The sequence below is a fragment of the Schistocerca cancellata genome, chromosome 2, assembly GCF_023864275.1.
Source record: "Schistocerca cancellata isolate TAMUIC-IGC-003103 chromosome 2, iqSchCanc2.1, whole genome shotgun sequence".
Classification (NCBI taxonomy): domain Eukaryota; kingdom Metazoa; phylum Arthropoda; class Insecta; order Orthoptera; family Acrididae; genus Schistocerca; species Schistocerca cancellata.
The window spans coordinates 148,097,902-148,112,342 of NC_064627.1; the positions used below are offsets into that span (position 1 = coordinate 148,097,902).

General features: G+C 43.6%; 1 protein-coding gene across 10 annotated transcripts in view; it reads right to left on the reverse strand.

The window, feature by feature from the left end:
• LOC126161441 (prolyl 4-hydroxylase subunit alpha-1) overlaps positions 1–14,441 on the reverse strand; it is an 806,800-nt gene that overhangs the window by 199,649 nt on the left and 592,710 nt on the right. Inside the window, exon 1 of one of the 10 annotated variants that reach the window (XM_049917253.1) lies at positions 1,201–1,332. The exons of 6 other annotated variants lie outside the window; for them this stretch is intronic. The gene's annotated coding sequence lies outside the window, so the exon portion shown is untranslated. Of the gene's footprint in view, positions 1–1,200; positions 1,333–14,441 lie in introns of those variants that run through there. 3 more of the 10 variants (XM_049917249.1, XM_049917256.1, XM_049917250.1) reach the window with 3 other exon arrangements.

A 14,441-nucleotide genomic window follows, 5' to 3' on the forward strand; every position in this document is an offset into this window, starting at 1 on the left:
ATGTGTGTCATACAATTAGCATGTGAGCTGTTCTTTCGACTGTTAATCAAAGGTAAACTACTTCCGTGCATAAAAACACAAGGTTTAATAAGAGAATAATATCCAACTCATTTGGTCAATACGAAACTGATTTAATTCTTGAATCAGGTATAACCGTAGCCTGAGTGAACTCATACAACGCATTTAGGACTTGCTTACACTACCATCCAGCGAACACAACAGTTTTTAAATATTTATGACGTCTTCAGATATAAGACTCATATACTGTATCAACTTATCACGACTGATATTCGCATTTTTCAGTTGTATTCTGTCTCTCACTTGAAGCTCTAAGGCATCGTCGATTATAAGTTATTTTCTAATGAGTAAATAGGAGAGACACTGTAATTTTAAATCCAAACGCACGTTCAGAGGTACACGTCATCTGAGAGTATTTCATTAGGAGCGTATATCATGTTAAACCATTAATGACGAGCTTGCCTCTTGAAAGCTACCGGCAAGTCTAGAATCTGCACAGCAGTCTAAGAACAACGGTTGTACAGATTCCACACATATATTGCATTATTGTGCAGCGAAAGCATAACGATACTGTAACAGATGAAAGAAGTTTCGTCTCCTTCATTTTCATTAACTATACACTATAATGAGGTACGGATCGACACGAGTTCCTCTCTGAAGACAAAGAAGATCAAGTTGAAACTTTTAAAGTGAAGTTTATCTCCTCAAAAATTGCTGTGGCGGGAATGTGACTATGTATGAACACATAGGAAACATATTATCGATGTCGAGTTTTGCACGTCCGTCTTCAGACGACAGTTAGTAACTGAACGATAGAATGTTCTCGAACACCGTCGGAAACCTAACACCGTGTCTCTTTCGTCGCGACTGCTACGAGGACGAAAGGGAAGCCGAAACGCTTAGCGAATAAGTAAGGAACACACTGGCTCACCGCCATCAGAAGCGAAAGGTGGCTGCGGGTGAAGCGTCCCCCCCGCCGGTCACTGTACTAGGCAATTCGCAATAACAAAAATGACAGGGAGCACTGCAATCATCCCGCGTAAAATTCGGCGGATACTCTGCTTTTCAACTTGGCGTGGCTGTGTCCCGTTCACCAGCATCGATAACCACCTGTCAGCTAGGATCGAACAGCGGACACTCGAGTACAGCGCATGCGCAGAAGCTCAGGCCTGTGCCGCCTACCTGTTGGTCAGATCGCGCAGATGAGCTCCACGAGAGAAACGGACGCCGGCGTGTAAGAACACAGCCTCCGCGGGCACGCAGACACGAGCCGACTGATGAGCCGCTGGCCTGTGCAGCTGCTGCACCAGGCGGTTTGGTCAAGGGGCAGTGCGGGGGGGGGGGTGAGGAGGTGAGCGGGAGAGGGGAGAGGGGACTGGGGAGGGAGGGGGAAACGGGGATGGCACAGGCCGGAGAAAGCTCAGGCAGGATGCTGTGTGCGTTAACTCGCGCTCTGTTAAAAGCGGCCGTCTAGATAAGGACACCCGGGGCGCGTGTTTTATGGGTGCCGCGCCCGCAGTCTCAGCAGCTACCGGCGACGATGTGTCTTGGAAGACGGTCACGATCTGAAGACTCACATTACGCAGTGACACGACGGGAAAGCGGGGCGAGAGGTCCTCATTTTCACCTGCACACCCGGAATGCACAGCACAGACCGATACGAAGCATACTATAGTTGACCGAACTGCATCCTTTAATGCCGTAACTTCAACACCGCTTCAGTTATTCGACTTAGAGCGCATGAACTTACACCTGTAAATTATTTCTATATCTCCAGCATGCTGGAGTTGAAACAGGTATGCAGTTTCTATGTGGTTACAGGAACCGTCTTAAATTGCGTGGGAGGGTTTTATTTATTTACTGATGACTTGTTTCGGACGGCTTGCCCATTTTCAAATCATCTTGAAGGAAAAAAGACAGTGGATGTTACGATACATAGCAATTAAGACTAAGTATCTTACGGTATCCCCGTAAGATTTTGACTATGCTACAAATATAGCTCCATTCTTATCCGTCATCTGTCAGAAATCATTGAATCGGCGGGAAGTTCCACGGGACTGGAAGAAGGCCCAGGTCATAGCAATCTATAAAAAGGGTAGAAAATCGGAGGCGTATAATTACCGGCCAATTTCACTGACATCGATTTGTTGTAGAATCATGGAACATATTTTGTGTTCAGACATAATGACCTTTCTAGACTCTGAGAAGCTCATTTGCAGAAACCAGCACGGTTTTAGGAAACAGCGGTCATGCGAGACACAGCTGGCCCTCTTTGTGCATGATATACAACAGACTCTAGATACTGGCTCCCAGGTTGATGCCATATTTCTCGACTTTCGAAAGGCGTTCGACTCAGTTCCGCACTGTCGCTTGCTGCAAAAAGTGCGCGCTTACGGTCTATCCAATGACATTAAGCGGTTGGATAGAAAGTTTTTTAACAGACAGAGAGCAGTATGTCGTCCTGAATGGGGTAAGTTAAACAGAAACAAGTGTAACTTCAGTTGTGCCCCAGGGCAGCGTAGTAGGTCCTCTGCTTTTTACGATCTGGTTGATGGTATTGACAGCGGCATTAGACTGTTTGCCAATGATGCTGTAGTCTACAGGAAAGTAGTATCACACGAAAGTTGTGAACAAATCAATGAGGATTTGCAGAAAATAAATGCGTGGTGTAATGACTGGCAGGTATCTCTCAATATTAGTAACTGTAACCTACTGCGTATAACAAGGCGAAAATCCCCATTAATGTATGAGTACAAAATAAATGATCAGTCTTTGGAAGCGGTAACATCAGTCAAGTGTCTGGGTGTGACTATTCGAAATTATCTCAAATGGAATGATCAGATTACACAAGTAACAGGTAAGGCGAAAATAGCTTACAATACGTTAGTTCGTCCAATCTTAGAGTATTGTTCATCTGTATGGGACCCTTACCAGTTAGGTCTGATTCAAGAGATTGAGAAGGTCCAAAGAAGAGTGGCAAGATTCGTTACTGGTACATTTAGCCATCGCGAGAGCGTTACAAGTCTCATAGAAAGTTTGAAGTGGGACACACTTGCAGATAGACGACGCGCTAAACAGAAAGGGCTGCTCTCTAAATTCCGAAATCCAATCTTCACCGAGGATGTAGAGCATATATTATTACCACCACTTGGTGGCTAGCGGAGTGTATATGTAGATGTAAAAAATAGCAAATCAGTTCGAAGGCAGCTGACAGGCTGTGTACGTACATAGCAATGAACACTTCACAAGACTGCAAAACTGTTCTAAGATAGATAACATACCATACACGTAAGTCTCGCATTACAACCAGAGGTGCATGTAAGTTACTGGCCACAAAACATGTAAACGTGACGATGTACAATGTAGCGTCCAGATATGAACATGGCTTTACGTCAAAACGTACACTGATATTGAGGGGTACCTGCAGCGACCATGTAAGCTAGGCCATAGGCCACTAATGGCAACGTTCGTGAAAGAGTTGGGGATTTTTATTCCAATAGACATACAGTTAACAAAAATCACCGGTAAAATACAGTCTCAACAAATTGCGAACAATCTACATTACTAAAGCGTTGCAAAATATAAAAATAGAAGTACATCAGGTACTACGACGCCACACGCGGCGTACTCTTAGACTATCACAAAGGGAAACAAGAAAAGAACTGCCACACCAGTAATTCATGAGGCGCCCTGTGGAGGTTCGGTATAAGTTCGTGAAACACCCTTTAGTTCAAATGGTTCAAATGGCTCTGAGCACTACGGGACTCAACTGCTGTGGTCATAAGTCCCCTGGAACTTACAACTACTTAAACCTAACTAACCTAAGGACATCACACACATCGATGCCCGAGGCAGGATTCGAACCTGCGACCGTAGCGGTCGTGCGGTTCCACACTGTAGCGCCTTTAACCGCTCGGCCACTCCGGCCGGCCACCCTTTAGTTGCTTCTTGTGAGGCAGTGGGGTAGAGGGACTCGGGGCTCGCCTGCTTGGCCTTCAGTTGGAAGACTGATGAAGGTAGGAAGTGCTGGACAACAGTATGGCAATCTACCGCCCCTCGCGTTTTTCCCCTCGCCTCCCCCTCCCCCCCCCCTCTACACTTATGACACCCCAGACCACAATTTGTTTCATAATACGGTTCTGTCATACTTATGCTGGGTACAAACATAGGATATTTGTTCTTAATCTACTTCATTTAACACTAATCATTAAATTTATACTATTAATGCAGTATTTCTAATGACAGCGATTTTTCCATCCGGTGAAATGCGGATACAGTTAGTCCTAGAGAAAATACGAATAGGACCGTTCCTGTAGAGTATTTAATGTAGTTCAAAGTTCTGCCTGAAAACAGTTTCCCTAGAAGCTGCGGTTTTCATGATATTAAAGAAAAACGTAAAAAAATGAGATTTTAAGGACCCCTGCACTTTAACGCTCACACCCTACCGGTCAGGATTGTTGTTCATGACTCTCCCCCTACCACTGTACACGAATTTGTGACTATACGAATTTTTCTCCGAATCGTTTTTCTACATCTACATCGTCGGTTTGCAGTATGGTTTTGGAGCATATACTGTATTTAAACATTATGAATCACCTCGAAGGGAACGATCTGTTGATACGTAATCAGCATGGTTTCAGAAAACATCGTTCTTGTACAACGCAGCTAGCTCTTTATTCGCACGAAGTAATGGCCGCTATCGACAGGGGATCTCAAGTTGATTCCGTATTTCTAGATTTCCGGAAAGCTTTTGACACCGTTCCTCACAAGCGACTTCTAATCAAGCTGCGGGCCTATGGGGTATTATCGTCTCAGTTGTGCGACTGGATTCGTGATTTCCTGTCAGGAAGGTCGCAATTCGTAGTAATAGACGGCAAATCATCGAGTAAAACTTAAGTGATATCAGGTATTCCCCAGGGAAGCATCCTGGGACCTCCGCTGTTCCTGATCTGTATAAATGACCTGGGTAACAATCTGAGCAGTTCTCTTAGGTTGTTCGCAGATTATGCTGTAATTTACCGTCTAGTAAGGTCATCCAAAGAGCAGTATCAGTTGCAAAGCGATTTAGAAAAGATTGCTGTGTGGTGTGGCAGGTGGCAGTTGACGCTAAATAACGAAAAGTGTGAGGTGATCCACAAGAGTTCCAAAAGAAATCCGTTGGAATTCGATTACTCGATAAATAGTACAATTCTCAAGGCTGTCAATTCAACTAAGTACCTGGGTGTTAAAATTACGAACAACTTCAGTTGGAAAGACCACATAGATAATATTGTGGGGAAGGCGAGCCAAAGGTTGCGTTTCATTGGCAGGACACTTAGAAGATGCAACAAGTCCACTAAAGAGACAGCTTACACTACACTCGTTCGTCCTCTGTTAGAATATTGCTGCGCGGTGTGGTATCCTTACCAGGTGGGATTGACGGAGGACATCGAAAGGGTGCAAAAAAGGGCAGCTCGTTTTGTATTATCACGTAATAGGGGAGAGACTGTGGCAGATATGATACGTGAGTTGGGATGGAAGTCATTAAAGCAAAGACGTTTTTCGTCGCGGCGAGATCTATTTACGAAATTTCAGTCACCAACTTTCTGTTCGGAATGCGAAAATATTTTGTTGAGCCCAACCTACATAGGTAGGAATGATCATCAAAATAAAATAAGAGAAATCAGGGCTCGAACAGAAAGGTTTAGGTGTTCGTTTTTCCCGCGCGCTGTTCGGGAGTGGAATGGTAGAGAGATAGTATGATTGTGGTTCGATGAACCCTCTGCCAAGCACTTAAATGTGAATTGCAGAGTAGTCATGTAGATGTAGATGTAGATGTACATAGATACTCCGCAAGGGACCGTAAGGTGCGTAGCGGAAGGGTGACTTGTACCACTATTTGTCATTTCCCCTCCTGTTCCATTCGCAAATGGAGCGAGAGAAGAACGATTGTCTGTACGCCTCCGTATGAGCCCTAATTTCTCGTGTCTTTACCTCCGTAGTCCTTACGCGTGATGTACTGTTATGTTGGCGGCAGCATTATCGTTTGGCAGTCAGCTTCGAATGCCGATTCTCTAAATTTTCTCAACAGTCTTTTGCGATAAGAACGCCGCCTTACCTCCAGGGATTCCTGTTTGAATTTCCGAAGCATCTCGGTAACACTTAAGTGTTATTCGAACCTACCGATAACAAATCTAGGAGGCCTCCTCTGAATTGCTTCGATGTCTTCAGTCCGACCTGGTAAGGATCCCAGAGTCCTATATGCGGTATCCTTCGCAGGTGAACCAGTCTTTCCTAAAATTCTCCCATTAAACCGAAGTCGACCATTTGCCTTCCCTACCACAGTTTTCACATGGTCGTTCCACCTCATACCGTTTTGCAACGTTACGCCCGGATATTTAAAAGACGTGACTATCTGAAGCTGGACAATAGTAATACTGTATCCGAACATTACAGGTTTCATCTTCCTACTCACCCGCATTAACTTACAAAAAATGGTTCAATGGCTCTGAGCACTATGGGACTTAACATCTGTGGTCATCAGTCCCCTAGAACTCAGAACTACTTAAACCTAACTAACTTAAGGACATCACACACATCCATGCCCGAGGCAGGATTCGAACCTGCGACCGTAGCAGTCGCGCGGTTCCGGACTGAGCGCCTAGAACCGCTAGACCACCGCGGCCGGCCATTAACTTACATTCTTCCGCATTTAGGGCTAACTGTCATTCATCACGCCAATTGGAAATTTTGTCTAAGTCATCTTGTATCTTCCTACGGTCGCTCAGCTTTGACACCTTACAGTACACCACGTTGGCTGGACTGTTATGAGGAATGTAATGCACATAAAATATGATTAAAGAAATGTGAAATGTACATACGACCTGTGACACAAACTGACATCCGTCACCTACACAACACGATGCGTACATTACTTAAGAGAAGAAGAACTTCTTGGCAGAGAACGTTATAAATCTACAATAAAGTTATTTTATAGCGATCTCGACTAAGAAGTTGTTGTTCTCCTACGTAAAGATCGCCCCTTCCAGCTCAACATGAGTAAACTAATGCCAATGCATGCACGTTTGCATGCTTGCATTTAACAGTCAGGCAGTTACACCAGTCACTAATGTACCAGCATTTCATATTTGCAATGGCTTATCTTGCGCTTATTCTAACCTTTGATCTTCCAATGTTAATCACTTAAACGCGACTATTTTACCTAGACAAAAGTATTCCAGAAATTTTATTAATCTACACTAGCATTTGTAGACTTAGAGAAAGCTTTTGCCAATGTTGACTGGAATACTCTCTTTCAAATTCTAAAGGTGGCAGGGGTAAAATACAGGGAGCGAAAGGCTATTTACAATCTGAACAGAAACCAGATGGCAGTTACAAGAGTCGAGGGGCATGAAAGGGAAGCAGTGGTTGGGAAGGGAGTGAGACAGGGTTGTAGCCTCTCCCCGATGTTATTCAATCTGTATATTTGAGCAAGCAGTAAAGGAAACAAAAGAAAAATTCGAAGTAGGTATTAAAATCCATGGAGAAGAAGTAAAAATTTTGAGGTTCGCCGATGACATTGTAATTCTTTCAGAGACAGCAAAGGACTTGGAAGAGCAGTTGAACGGAATGGACAGTGTCTTGAAAGGAGGATAGAAGATGAAAATCAACAAAAGCAAAACGAGGATAATGGAATGTAGTCGAATTAAGTCGGGTGATGCTGAGGGAAATGAGACACTTAGAGTAGTAAATCAGTTTTGCTACTTGGGGAGCAAAATAACTGATGATGGTTGAAGTAGAAAGGATATAAAATGTAGACTGGCAATGGCAAGGAAAGCGTTTCTGAAGAAGAGAAATTTGTTAACATCGAGTATAGATTTAAGTGTCAGGAAGTCGTTTCTGAAAGTATTTGTATGGAGTGTAGCCATGTATGCAGTGAAACATGGACGATAAATAGTTTGGACAAGAAGAGTATAGAAGCATTCGAAATGTGGTGCTACAGAAGAATGCTGAAGATTAGATGGGTAGATCACATAACTAATGACGAGGTATTGAATAGAATTGGGGAGAAGAGGAGTTTGTGGCGCAGCTTGACAAGAAGGGACCGGTTGGTAGGACATGTTCTGAGGCATCAAGGTATCACAATGTAGCATTGGAGGGCAGCGTGGAGAGTAAAAATCGTAGAGGGAGACCAAGAGATGAATACACTAAGCAGATTCAGAAGGGTATAGGTTGCAGTAAGTACTGGGAGATGAAGAAGCTTGCACAGGATAGAGTAGCATGGAGAGCTGCATCAAACCAGTCTCAGGACTGAAGATAACAACAACAACAACACTAATTACATTGTGGTGTTGCTGATTTTCCCGTCGTGTAATTTCTTAAGAGAGCAGATAGCTTGATCCTGGGTAAACCACTAAAATAGTACCGATACATCAGCCTTGTAATCACAGCTCTCTCAAACATAAGTAACGAAAGTTAATAGATCTTTCGTGTGTTTTCACTTTCAATTAACGTCACAAATAAGATCTGCACTTGCTTAATTGCAAGGTAATTTATTGTTCTTTTCCTTTTTAATAGAAACAATTACAAAGCTTGTGCTAATTCAATCTTTTCCCGCCTGATGCAAGCACCTGATGAATTTATCGGCTTTCTCACGTCCCCAGAGGGAGCTTTGAGTGCTTCGACAGTTTTTTTACGAATTATATTTGTTTTCCTTCAGCATTTGTGCTGTCGATCTCTTGGGTCCCATAAGTACGTGCAATATCTACATTCTTCCGCCAACAACATTATATTATCTTCCGACACCCCATCGCTGACGCAACTCGTGGCAAGAACAACAAAATCAGACAAGGCAGCAGACGAAAGGTTTCTGTACTGTTAGCGCAGAGGCTTACAGGACTTGAACTTCCTTACATTGTTCGCTAAAAGACCGACAACGAGCGGAATACGAGCGAACACGAACAGCGCACGGCTGAATGCAGTTTGCTCGTGTTACCACCAGAGAGAATTCTAGTTCGCTGTTCCTCACGTTCGCTTGTGTTCGCTTTGGTTGTGAACTAGCCTTAAGCGGTATTACACTATCAAATTTCTTTGTCAAAGATTTGATCAAAGATGTGATCAAATATTCAGTCAAATATATTTGACAAACATCTTTGACGTAGCGCTAGAGGGGTATTACACTGTCATCATATTTTTCGTCAAAGTTCAAGATAGCTGACAACAACAACTTGTTATTAACCGCAGCAGTTGCGTGTACCACAATTGTACTGTGTGCACTTGCGGATGAGAAGCGGGGGAAAAAAGGGAAACATACCTTGGTGAAGCCGTGGGTTTTACGAGGAGACGATAAAAGCACTCAACAAGACTTGTTACGTGAGCTTATAGCGGAGGACGTCAAGTCGTACATCAATTACTTAAGAATGGATGAGCATACATTTTTGTATGTGCTCAGTGAAGTGTGTCCTCATATCACAAAGCACAATATTTACTTAAGAACTGCTACATCTGCAGAAGACAGGCTCACTGTAACACTCAGATTCCTTGCTACAGGAGAGGGTTAGGTTATGTTAGGTCAGGTCTCCAATCTCCTTTATCCGTTTTTGTATTCATGGTGCCTCACGTTGTCATGCGCCTCATCAGCTTCATACATCTCTATTAATTTTGTAGTTGTCGGCACACACCAATTATATTTACCGGCAATGTTTATAAAAACACTATAGACGACAGAACGCTGCAGCGATGCTAGCTAGCGCTCCATGTGGTAACATGGCACATTGCAGTGAACAGGAGACAAGCGACTTCTTTGATCAAATCTACAGCGAGGTCCTAGATTTGATCAAATATTGGACGACATTTGACAAAGTTCCCTATTACACCATCAAATACCTTTGACAAAGAAATTTGATAGTGTAATACCTGCCTTAGGAACATCGGAATCCTCCCAGCTCAGTGACTCCTCCCTCCCTCCCCCTCCCCCCCCCCCACTTCACAGGAGCGTCCCGGGCGTAAACACGATGGTACTGCCACCTTGGCCGGAATTCAGGTCACTCTGTCGTGTAATACTTCGATTGTTAACGCATCGTCGCTTTTCTTAAGTCATGACAAATACTTGCCTACAGAACAAATTAGTAGAAATACGCGCAATTATTTCGCAGCGTCACTATGCGTTTCGTGATGAGCGCACCCTCTCTCCGTTTCTCTCGTCCTCTATCCCGCAATCAATATACGCTCCCTTCCGTTTTCTCGTACCGCAGGCTCACTATAGGCTCTCTCGCAGCCTCCCCCCCCCCTCTGTCACCCCACCCGCAACTCCCCCTAACCCCCCCCCCCCCCCCCCCAGATCGCACGCTCAATATCCGCTCCGTCTGCCTTTGTCGTTCATTTCTTGTCTATCGTCCCCTCGTAAGCTCGTGACTCACTTGTTGCGATTATTTTTTGCCTTTAGCCTTTTTGTTACAGTATGCATAGGATTACGAGTGCAATGGGAATTCAAATGTTGAATGCAGAGGTGAGAGCGGCGAGGTGGAAAGAGTGCTTTGAAGGGGGATGGCTGTTTGATGGCGTGACAGAAGAAACTGAAGTCGATATGGAAGAGATAGGGGATCCAATACAGGAGTCAGCATTTAAAAGAGCTCTGGAAGAACTGAGATCAAATAAGATAGAAGGGACAGGCAGCATTCCATCGGAGTTTCTAAAATCATTGGAGGAACTGGCAAACAAACGGCTACTCAAGTTGGTGCGTTGAATGTATGAGACTGGCTACATATCGTGAGAATTTCGAAGATAGCGAGAGCAGCTAAGTGCGAAAACTACTGCACAATCAACTTAACAACTTATGCATCCTAGTTGCTGACAAGAATGATATACAGAAGAAAGGAAAACAGAAATGAGGATCTGTTAGAAGGTCATTTTAACTTTAGGGAAGGTAAAACCACCAGAGAGGCAGTTCTCACTTTGCGCTTGATGATGGAAGAAGACTGGACAAAAATCAAGGCACGTTCACAGGATTTGTCAACCTACTAAAATGGTGTAAGATGTTCTAAATCCTCAGAAAAACAGGAGTAATCTGTAGGAAAAGATCGGTAATACACAATACGTAGAAGTACCAAGAGGGAGAAAGAAGATTGGAAGACCATGAACGGAGTGCTAGGATTAAAAAAGAGGGTAAGACAGGCATACATTTATGCCACTACTATTCAATCTATTCATCGAAGAAACGACGACGGAAATAGAAGAAAGATTCAAGAGTGAGATTAAAATTCATGGTGAAGTATATCAATGATAAGATTCGCTCAGGACATTCCTATCCTCAGTGAAGGTAAAGGAAAGCTACGGTTTCTGATGAGGTAAAGAAAAATTACGGTTTCTGCTGGATGGAATGAACAGTCTAGTGAGTTCAGAGCAGGGAGTGAGTGTAAACTGGGGAAAGATGAAAGTAATGCGAAGTAGCAGAAATGAGAATAGCGAGAAGCTTAACATCATAATTGGTGATCACGAAGCAGTCAGAGCTGTGGAATCCTGCTACCTAGGCAGCAAAATAACACATGACAGACGAAGCAAGAAGGACATAAAACGCAGACTACACTGGCAAAGAGGGCATTCCTGGCCAAGAGGGGCCTGCAAGTACCAAATACCGATGACAAGACTTCAAAAATAAATGTTATTCAATAAAATACGTATACAAATCAAGACACAGGGAAGAAGCAAGCCCTACACCTGAGAGGTGGCATCCCTTTACGATGCACACAGTGACTTGCCCCCTCTCATATTCATATCTTACTCTAAGTAATTCGATTTGGGGAAGTATGGCTGAGTATTGTCATTACAAGGCTAGTATTGAGAACTCAGAAGATATGAATATTTTCCTCTCTAATTGCATGTGGTGAAAAGTTGCTATTGCTTCACACAGCGTCTCTCGTCACCCGGGTGGTCCGGTGACAGGCGGGTTCTGCTGATCTTGAAAGGGTTAAGCCGACAGGTGTGAGGGAGTCGAGTGGATGCTGTCCAGATGCCGACATTGTCATAAGAGTGGGGGCGACACGCCCACAGGGGCCTGAAGGAGCGGCTGGGGCTAGAGATTCCGTTACTACGCAGAAACTTAGTGAAAACACTTTCTGACGGGCTACCAACGAGGCGTGGGAATGACTTGTGTTCCCAGGCAGTCTTGGCGGGCAAATTCCCACATTTTCTGCAAAATCATAACTGTGATTGGCTTGCTCAGGGGATAGCTCCGTGACGCAGCAAAATCGGCACAGAAATTGGCGGCAAGTATCTCCATTGGTGGAATAGTAGTGCTGGTTTTCGAGTTGCTGATTGGAACGTTTAACCACGGCCACTATCATGTGGGCGGGAGTGTTCTGCGTTCGGCTTGTACGTGTGCTCTTCAGAGAGTCGGCTATCGCCTTTCGGTCGGAGTAGGTTACAAGACTGAGCTCTCGCTGCTCTGGACAGCCTGCCTTCCGTTGGCTATCTAATATACTTTCATTTAATTGTAACTGTTTGACGAAGTTGCTGAAGTTTTGACTTCAACGTAACTTTCCGAGTACAGCTGGCAATTGAGCGTTCTGCATACAAGCGGCCTATGTTGTCTGTCTTGAACAGTTTTGGCTAAAGTTGACTGTATCGGTGTTACTGTGTGACTTCGCTTGTTAAAATCAATCACTGTACCGTCAGTGATTGTGTGGTGGGCCTTCTTTGTCTCCCTCAGAGGCGCATTTGTATTGCTAGGAAGTCTTTAGTCTGGAACAACCAGACCGGGATAATTTGTTTCGAGCTATACTCACGACATTATCATCACCACGACGGGACGTCGAAGCAACCAGCCATCGCCTCCGGTATGCAAGATCGTGTCCTTGCATTTAAGAAGACAGCTTGGTAATGTATGTCCGCAGCACCGGCAGATTAGGGAATTTAGCTGTGTGACCATCAGAGCTCAGCAGAACGCGCCTGTTCCCGTCTTTTCTAACGTGGTTCTGTCTTGGGTGTTCATTGTCTGAGTTCTCACTACAGTAGCAGCAATTAATGTTGAGTTGGCTGGGTGTTTCTCTTAAGATTTGAGTTGCAAGGAATTGGCTCCACATACCACTTGGTCATAAATGTCACAATCTAGTTAATGGACATCTTCACCTTCACAGCATTTATTTGAGTATCCAATTTGACGTATTGTAAATGTTTCATGTGTTTTGTTTATTATTTTGAGTTTAGTCATAATAAATCACATTGTTATTTTGGACAGAACTTTCATTGTGTTGATCGGTAAATGCAGGTGCCAAACTCTTTTGTACTCCACTTGCAGGGTCGATTAGTCAGTTCGCGTTTCTTCTTAGTCCATGTGCAACAGCAAAAGTCGGAGTTATAAAAGGGGGGGGGGGGTTAAAGCATCATTTCCATATGAAGATTGTAGAAGAATTTAGTGTTAAATACAATGCTAGCCCCGGCACCTCGCACACCGAACAAAAGAAAGAAACAGTCCAGTCAAATACACACACACACACACACACACACACACACACACACACACACACACACACACACGGAAAACCAGAGAAAAATGAAAGAATTGCCACGGAGCAGGTAGTATACCAATTAGACTGCAAATTGTGTACCTGTAGATGACGGGTAGAACTTTAGAAAAACAGTACAAAAAATACGTGCAGAACATTTAATAAAGCTTGGCCATGAGCCATGAAACATGGAGCAAGATATGGAATTTAATAATAAACAACCAAATTACGAACCTGTTTACATTACAGTAAAATTTAAACATACAAAATGATCTTGTGAGGAATAATTAATAAATGACCAAATTAACATAGATAATACAGTAATACTCAAGGGTCTGGGAATAAATCGAATCTGCCAGACAAAGAAGGCAGGAAAAATTAATGTGAACTATCTGGTGTTTCCTATTGATCCGTAGAATTAGAAAATTCACAAGAACTAACCACATAAAGCAAACCCTTGGAGAAGATTGCCAGCCAAACAGGACTCGGGATTACAGTGCAAGAGACCAAATCTGTGACAAACAACAAACATGAATCAAATTTCCTTCAAACAAATATAAGTCAATTGAAAATGTCTAGAAGTTCAAGTATTTGGTGATAGTGTATAGGAGAAGAGACCAGATAAAGTAGCTGTTGGAGACCGAATCCTAAGATGGAAAGAGCATCTGGATTGACGAGAAATATCTACAAAAAGACGCGAATGTCCTTAAGTAGCAAAATATGGCACTACAACACCAACGTCAAGACATGAAGTCTCTGCTATGCCTCAAGATGAACCGCACATGGAGAAGTATAAGAAAAACCATGGGCGCAGTTTTGATATAAGACGAACTGAATCTGAGAAGTGATAGAAGTCAACCAGGACGTGGAAAGAATTTGGGGGATTGTGCGGAAAAGGAAGAGGCTCACGGTTTTTGCACGACTGTACAGAACAGATGTTGA